This window comes from Gossypium hirsutum, chromosome A03 (assembly GCF_007990345.1).
Source record: "Gossypium hirsutum isolate 1008001.06 chromosome A03, Gossypium_hirsutum_v2.1, whole genome shotgun sequence".
Lineage (NCBI taxonomy): Eukaryota > Viridiplantae > Streptophyta > Magnoliopsida > Malvales > Malvaceae > Gossypium > Gossypium hirsutum.
In genome coordinates this window covers 68,343,630-68,352,034 of record NC_053426.1, presented here as the reverse complement: position 1 = coordinate 68,352,034, position 8,405 = coordinate 68,343,630, and positions in this window count along the sequence as shown.

Below are 8,405 nucleotides of genomic sequence, written 5' to 3'. Positions count from 1 at the left end.
TGGTAAGAGCTCTTCTGAAATTAGCTCTTTGTTCAGAAATATGTGTTTTCCATATTTCATTTATAAAATTATATAATTCTAATGGTAAACCTGGATTATAAAAAACTTTTATTTTTGGAATTTGTTGTTGTTTCAACAAGTTTCCCGCTTCTTTTATAATTTCAGAATAGATGGCTTAAACTGCCGAATTTGGATCTTAAGACCAAGAGTATTGGCTTACCGTTCTTGGTGTAAAAGATAATTGAGATCTAACTGGTTATCTTACCAGTGGATAAGGAACATAATATCCTTGATTACGATAAAATAATGCTTGTGGAGATATTGTAACAAATCCTTGATTAGGATTTATTGACTTCCCTTTGTTGGGTTTTTTATGGACAGTAGTCCATTCTCCAACTTGTTCCAGAGGTTTTTTACCTCTATCCATAAGGCTTGCTAAAATAATTAGCAATAATATTATTGATGCCTTTTACATATAACACTTAAAAATTAAAAGTACATAATTCATTGTACCATCTAATTCTCCTATGTACAGTTTCCAAACTTTTATTAGTAAGAAATTGTTTAACTGTCTGATTATTAGTTTTTATAATAAATTTTTCAGGTGCTAAATATATAAGACAAGTCTCTATTCCTTTTTTAATAGCTAATAACTCTTTTTCATATATGGCGTAATTAATTTCATTTGGTTTAAACTTTCCTGAACTATATCCACATATTAATTCTTCATTATTAACTGTTTTAGCTTTTGAAATACATCCCCAATAATTTTGTGATGCATCTGTTTCTAAAATTAATTTATCACCTTGTTTAGGTAAATAAACTTTTGGAATATAAAATATTTCTGATTTTAGATTTTTTATAATTTCTGAATCTTTTTTAGACCAGATAAAAGGTTTATCCTTTTTTAATTTCTCATATAACTTACCTATTTTTCACATAAGTTAGGAAAGAAATTTCTTCCATAATTAACTATTCCTAAAAATTGTTGAAGTTATTTTTTATCTTCAATATTTTCAGTAAATTTTTTTATTTTTATAATAATATGATCTTGCAATAACAAAAAAAAATTCAGCCCTAATATAAAAAAAATTGTCGAGTTTAAAACACAAAATGTAGTTTAACCTATTTTAAAATTTTATATAAAAATATATTAAGGGTCCGTTCGTGTAACAACCCGTTTTCAGTAAAATCAAAATAGTGGTTTTGGAACCACAAATCCGATTCCGAAAAGAAAACTTATTTTAATATTATTTTATGATCTATAGTATGATAATAATATCGTATGAAAATTTCATACAGAAATTTTACCGATTATATGTTTAATTTGATAAAGGACCAAATTGCACAAAATGGAAAAGTTGAGTTCTAATAGCTCAAGGGATTAAATTGCTATGGAATTCAAAATTTAAGGTCCTTAAATGGTAAATATACCATTAAAAAATGCTTAGTTGTTAAGGATGATGATTCATCCATGGAAAATAAAATAAAGAAAATGATGAAATTAGAAAGTGAAATAATAAAAGATGATAAATGATAAAAAAATAAATAAAAATATCATCATTTATATCATCTTTCCCAAATTAAAAGCATGGAAACCCTAGCCATGGAAACCTAAGCTCAATCCAACTTATTTTGCTTGATTAGGTAAGTAATCTTATCCCGTTTTTAGTAATTTTTATATTTCTGAGATCGTAATAGCTTAATTTAGCTATCTCGGGGACTAATTTGTAAATTTATCAAAGTAATAGGGTTTTTCCATAGATGAGTATGCTAAAATTTTGAAATTTATGGTAGAAAATGAAAAGTTGTTGATAGATAAACAACTTTTGTAAAGTGAATTTTGATGAAATTATGATTTTAGGACTAAATTGTAAAGTTGTAAAATTCATGGAAAAATTCCAAATTTTATGAAATACATGGGCTGTAAATTTTATATGTAAAATTTGGCTAGGCTTGGAATAAGGATTAAATTGATTGAGTTTCATTTTCCTAGCCTAGGGACGAAATCGTCATTAATTAAAAGTATAGGGGCAAAATGATAATTTTTCCTAAAATATGAATTGGACTGAGTTGAGTATAAATTTATTAAATTGATGTTAAATTTACTCATATAGATCCAGATAGACCAAATTCGAAGTTAGAGCGAAGAAAAGAGAAAGTGTCAAATTAGTAGATTTTACGTACACAAACATTTATTGAGGTAAGTTTGTGTAACTAAATTGGAAATATGTTGAATTAAATGTTATGTATGAGAATTATGTAGTTGTCATGCATATGAAATTGGATATATATATACCTAATAAAGCCCAATAAAAATTAAATCCCGTTTGAATAATGAAAGTCGATGGATACATGATTTCTTGTATTGATTATGGTCCAGCATATGTTGCGGACACCCTATAGATTAGATGAGCAATCCAGTTATAATCTCTCTCGAGCATCTTGTTATATAGTTCCTGTGAGCATCCTAATCAGTAGTGATCATGCATGTGTTGCGCACTACCGCAACTCTTTGTAAGCGTCCTGTTACACGATTCGATCAGTTATGATCCAGCATTTATTGAGGACACAAACGCAGCTCTTTGTGAGCGTCCTAATATAGGCTCTTATGAGCTTCTTGATATGGCTCGCTTGAACTCCCTGTTATGCTATCCGGAGCTCTCTGATATTAGCTCTTCGGAGTTACCTATTAAGCTCAATGAGCTTCTTGTTTTAAACTCTTATGAGTTTCCTAGTATAGCCCGGATAAGCATTCTATTATATGGCTCACATGAGCATCCTGTTATATGGCTCGAGAGTGTGCTTCTTAATTATGTACCCTTATAGATACCTCTGAATATGAATTGACGATTTCTTATTTGTACACTTCGAGTGTACTACATGTGTATCCATCAATATTTCAAATAAATTCAGCGGGCAAAATTCTGACATGAGAAAATATGAACACGAAATGAATTATTACATCTATCTGTCTGAAATACATGAAATGATGATACATGATATATGGAAGTATGAGATGGTGATATATGAATATGGAACTTGTTTGATGAATATGTTCATCTAAGATTATAGATTTCTATACTTTGAGTGTATTTTCTCGGGTTTCCACTGATATTTTAATCGATTTAATGAGCAAAATCCTGACATGAAATAATTTAAGCTTGAGATGAAATATTATGAAAATGTACTTGAAATACATGGGTATGATTTGTATATGATATTTGAATTCATGATGTGGAAAGTATGTGTATATGGGAATTTGGTTATTATTGAGCCCATACATGTTTCTTGATGTGTATATGAGATAGTATGACTTAGAAATGAACTATTACTCGTATATACATGAAGTACATGGAAATGACATTACCTGATATAATGATGCATGAATTGGTTGTTACATGAATGTGGATCATGCTTAATGACTTTGTTCATCCATGATTAAGGACTATTATATGTAATTACTTGGCTAACATGATGAGGATATGTGTTTAGGGCTTGTGATAATATCGGTTGATAGTGCCTAGCATGTTTATCTTGAACATAAATATATTGTAAGTTATTTATCATGTTATACAAACTTACTAAGCATTTCATGCTTACTCTATTTTATTTTCCCTTGTTCTATAGTAATTCAGAAGCTCGTTGGATTGGAAGCATCGATGGAGATCACTCACACTATCTATTGTTCTATAGTAATTTGGAAGCTCGTTGGACTGGAAGCATTGGTGGAGATTACTCACACTATCCATCGACCTATCTTAGTATATATGGTAAATTAATTATGGTTATAATGGCATATATAGGTTAATTAACCAATGTTGGCATGTAATGTTTGGTTTATAACTAGCCATTGGAATGGCTTGTGATGAATATGTTTAGATATGTATAAATGAGGCTATAACATATTTGGTGTGTGCTTAAACGATTGATTGATAAAAATCATGTTGGCATATTAAAAATTAATTCTAACATATTGTATATAGGTGAATTCGATAAGTTAAGTAAGTTTGTATATTTAATTACATGATGGTAAAGTGTCATTTGATGTATTTAAGAGCACATTAGCTGTATGTGATGATATGTCATGCATGAGACTTGATTTTGAATTGAATTAATTGTTTTAAAATAGCTTGTGAATATGTTTAAGTATTGGTCTGAGAGGAAGACAAATTGAGTGAGAAATGTGGCTTGGAAAATAGCCTATTTTTGTCCACATGGGTAGAGACACAGGCGTGTGTCTCAACCGTGTGTGACACATGGTCTAGTACATGGGTGTGTAATTTGGCCATGTATCCCTTACATTTTTAAAATGGCAAAACAGAATGCTCAGAATTGATCACACGGCCTAGCACAAGGCATGTGGTTTGGCCGTGTGACCCCCTGCACCTACACACGGTCTAGCGCAAGGGTGTGTGACCTGATTGTGTGACCCAAGTCAGGCCATGTGAACCACACGGCCTGACCATACGTGCGTGTGTCCCCTGCACCTAGGAAAAATTTTGAGATTTTGCGAAAAATTCTCTGAGTACCCGGTTTAGTCCCTACTCGTTTCTAATGCATGTTTTGGACCTCGAGGGTTCATATAAGGGACGTTATGATTAATTTCTTATATGAATATTGTATGATGTAGAATATTTATAATTTTATCTGTAAATTATGGTGATGCTCTGTAACCCTCTTTCGGTAACAGATTCAGGTTAGGGGTGTTACAGGTTGTTTACTTGTAAAAGCTTTTACAGGAAATATTTTCAGCCTTTTTTTATGTTTGTTTAGTGAAAAATGAATTCCCACTGTAAAATATTCTCCAAAACACGAGAAAATGGTGCCTTTTTTAAGAAAATGTCTATCCCTTTTTGTTTTCGTAGGATATTTTCCAATCTTTCACCTCTTCACATCCCAACACTTTGTTAAACCCTCTTCCCATTCCCCTTTACCTTCCTCCTTTGTTGCGACCTTGACCCAAGATTCATCTCTGTATTAAACACACATTTTCCTGTGTCGTGATTTAGTATCCCATCGTACCAAAACAAGTTTATTCGACAAAAAGTTGAGGGAGAAGAAATTTTTCTATTTTCAATTTTCTTGCTGGTTTTTTATCGGTTTAAATCCTCAACAGCTCACTCACTTTCCTTGTTTATTTCACAGGTTAGTTTTTCTTTACCTCTAATCTGCAATATTTTTTATACTGGGTCTATGTTTAATCAAAAATCCCTTTTTGACCTATTGTTTTGGATTTTGTTTACGGTCTCTAATTTGGGTTGTTTCAAGTTTTGGTTTTTAGTATGGTTTGGAGGGTTAGAATTGAAAAAGATCATGCCTTTTTATTTTATCTTTTGGAATTTTATAAAACCTTAAGCTTGATTATAGAATGATCAAATTAGTATAATGAGGAAATGGGAAATTTGATACGGTTTGATTCAACTTTTTAGTTGTTTTTATGTAAGCTTAGGGATTTTGGACCTGTTATTCAAAGTATCAATTTTCTCTTATTAAGATGAATTAATTTTTTAGTTGAATCTAATCGTTCCCCAACATTTTTCCTCAAATTATAGGTGCTAAAAGGTTGCTAATTCTTTTGGACTTACCCAATAGTTTTGTGCATAATAAACATATTTCAAATATTACTCATTTTCATATCTTATAAAAGAAGATGCTTAATCTTATATTCTAGAGAGCCAGATCATAAACCTTTCTGTTTTAGCAAGTTTAGTTATGAAATAACCACTTTACAAGGAGATGCCAAAATAAGTACAATGAGATATACCAATTTATAAATTCATATCCAGTACAAGAAGATTCTTAAATGAATCGCATTCTATAAACTTGACAACTTGGAATAATCATCAAATTATACTTAATAAGGTTAAAGAAATTCATCTTTATCAAGATTTAGAGATTGTAAGTATCTATACAAAAATATTGTTTAAGTAGCTTAGTGTTTGTTTTGAAAATTATAAGAAGATTCTAGTTTCATCTATAGATTCAAGGTAGAATAACAAAAGACATGTTGTATGTTCTAATTAAGCTTGGCTAAAAAAATTTGTGAAGTAAAATTTACTCTCAGCCAATTGCTTACAATTATCATTGTAAAATTTGTTTCTCAAGCAGCAGAAAGAAAAAAGAAAAGCAACAATTAGGAAGAACAACAAGAAAACATGTTAAAAAATAATGTCCCAAGTTCATTGCTTACTGTTCCATTATTGCTTATAATCCCTCTAATGTAAAGGATTCCCCTATCCAAGGCAACTCATTTATCTTATGTTTGACAATTGCATCATTTGATTCACTTCTGAATTAGTTACCTTCTATGAATCTATTTCTGAATTAACTTGTGAATCCACCTGTTTATCCTTTAATATTTTAAGTCTTAAAATCAAGGGATCTTAGGCCTGTCTAAGTCTATGGTTTTGCCAGTAATATGTTCAACCTTTTACCATCTCATTTATCAACATATACAAGTAACATAAAACAATTTTGGCTAAAAAACAACCGAATTTTGTGGTTATTTTTTAGTAGTTTTTTGACGACATTGGGGTTTAAGGAATAATTTCTCTCAAGAAAAGGGCATCATACAATAACAATTCATGATGTTGTACTGTTATAGCCAGAAAAAATCTAAATTATTTAAGGCTCAATCAATTAATGATAACTATGAGAACTTCACATCACGATAAATAATATAAAAATCAGTTTAGAGATTTATGGTTACCCATTAGCGTGAAATTATATCACTCTGATGAAAATCCTACTTTTGAGGTATCTCGCACATAGTAAGATGACATCTGGTCAATGTTCTAAACATATCTTTGTTAGTTTTCGATTGTTCCTAAGTTTTTATTTTTGTTGCTTAATTCTTTTACTGTTTTATGATTTTCTTTTAGTTGAATGATTTGCTATCATTCTTTTTCAGTTGAATGGTTGTTTTTAGTTTCTCACTTATGTTTTTATGAAGTTTTAACTTATTGCAGAGCTCAAAAATCTATTCGGTTTGTATTGTTTATTGTTGATGTCAGCTTTGTTAGTTCTAGAGCTCAAACACAACTTGAAATTATTTTTTTTGTAATAATTAAATATTTGTGTGACATTACTTTGTGTAGATAGACCATAATTAAGGTCATAATGCAATTGTTGGGGTTGTGACTTCAGTTTTAGCTTTTGAGGCTTTTTGGATTAAAAAATTAGAAACTAGGAAGGAAATCTCTTCTCACCCTCATGTGAATCAAGATTATGAAAGATAAAATTATATTAATAGTATTTTATATAGAGGTGACCAATATTGTATTAATGTGATAAGGATGAGACCGATTAGTTTTTTTTTTTTAATTTGTGAGACATTCTTAGTAGAAACAATTTGTTACAATAAACTAAAACGGTGAATATTAGGGAGCAAGTAGTTATATTTTTACATATGATTGGTCATAATGTAAGGTTTCGAGTGATTGGATCAAGAATAGATCAACTAAGACAATTAGCTATTACTTTAAGTTTGTATTAAGAGCGATTTTGAAATTGTATAAACTAGTTATTAGATTACCTAATGAGTTAACTCCCAGTGATATCAGAAACAATCCAAGGTTTTATACTTATTTTAAAGATAGTATTTGAGCATTAGATGGAGCTCATGTTTATGCATATGTTTCACTTAGCATTCAAGGAAGATTTCGTAGCCGTAAAAGGGGGATGACACAAAATGTATTGGTTGTCATTACATTTGATTTGAAATTTTCCTATGTTCTAGCTGGTTGGAAAGGTAATGAACATGATTCTCATATTTTAAGTGATGCACTTGCACACCCAAGAGGATTAAGAATTCCAGAAGGTAAGAATTAACATTAAATACCAAATAGTTCAAGTAAGCTCATAATTTATTAGTAATAATTATGTTTTGTAAAATTGTAGGTAAATATCATCTTACTGATGCTGAATATGGCATCCGAAATGGATAAATTACTCCATATTTTGGTGTCCGATATCATTTAAAAGAGTTCAGTGATCAAGGGCCAGAAAATGTAAAGGAACTATTTAATCTTCATCATTCATCATTGTGAATCACTGTTGAACATGTTTTGGGGATTTTAAAGAAACGGTTTTGTGTGTTAGATGCTGAACCATTTTGGAATTTTTAAACCCAAGTAGAAATGGTATTGGCTTGTTGTATCATTCATAACCATATAATGAGAGTTGATCCTAATGATTTACTTAATCAAGGATTATATGAGAAGTCTGAGTCGGATTTGATAATACCAACTCTTACGGAGTAAGAAGAAAGAGAAGACCCAAGAGAATGGTCTATTAAAATAGAGGAAATTGCATAAACTATGTGGATTGATTATATGGCTAGAAACATTAGGTAGGTTTAGGGCTTAAGGTTACTGTTTCTATGTTATGTATGTTTTAGTATT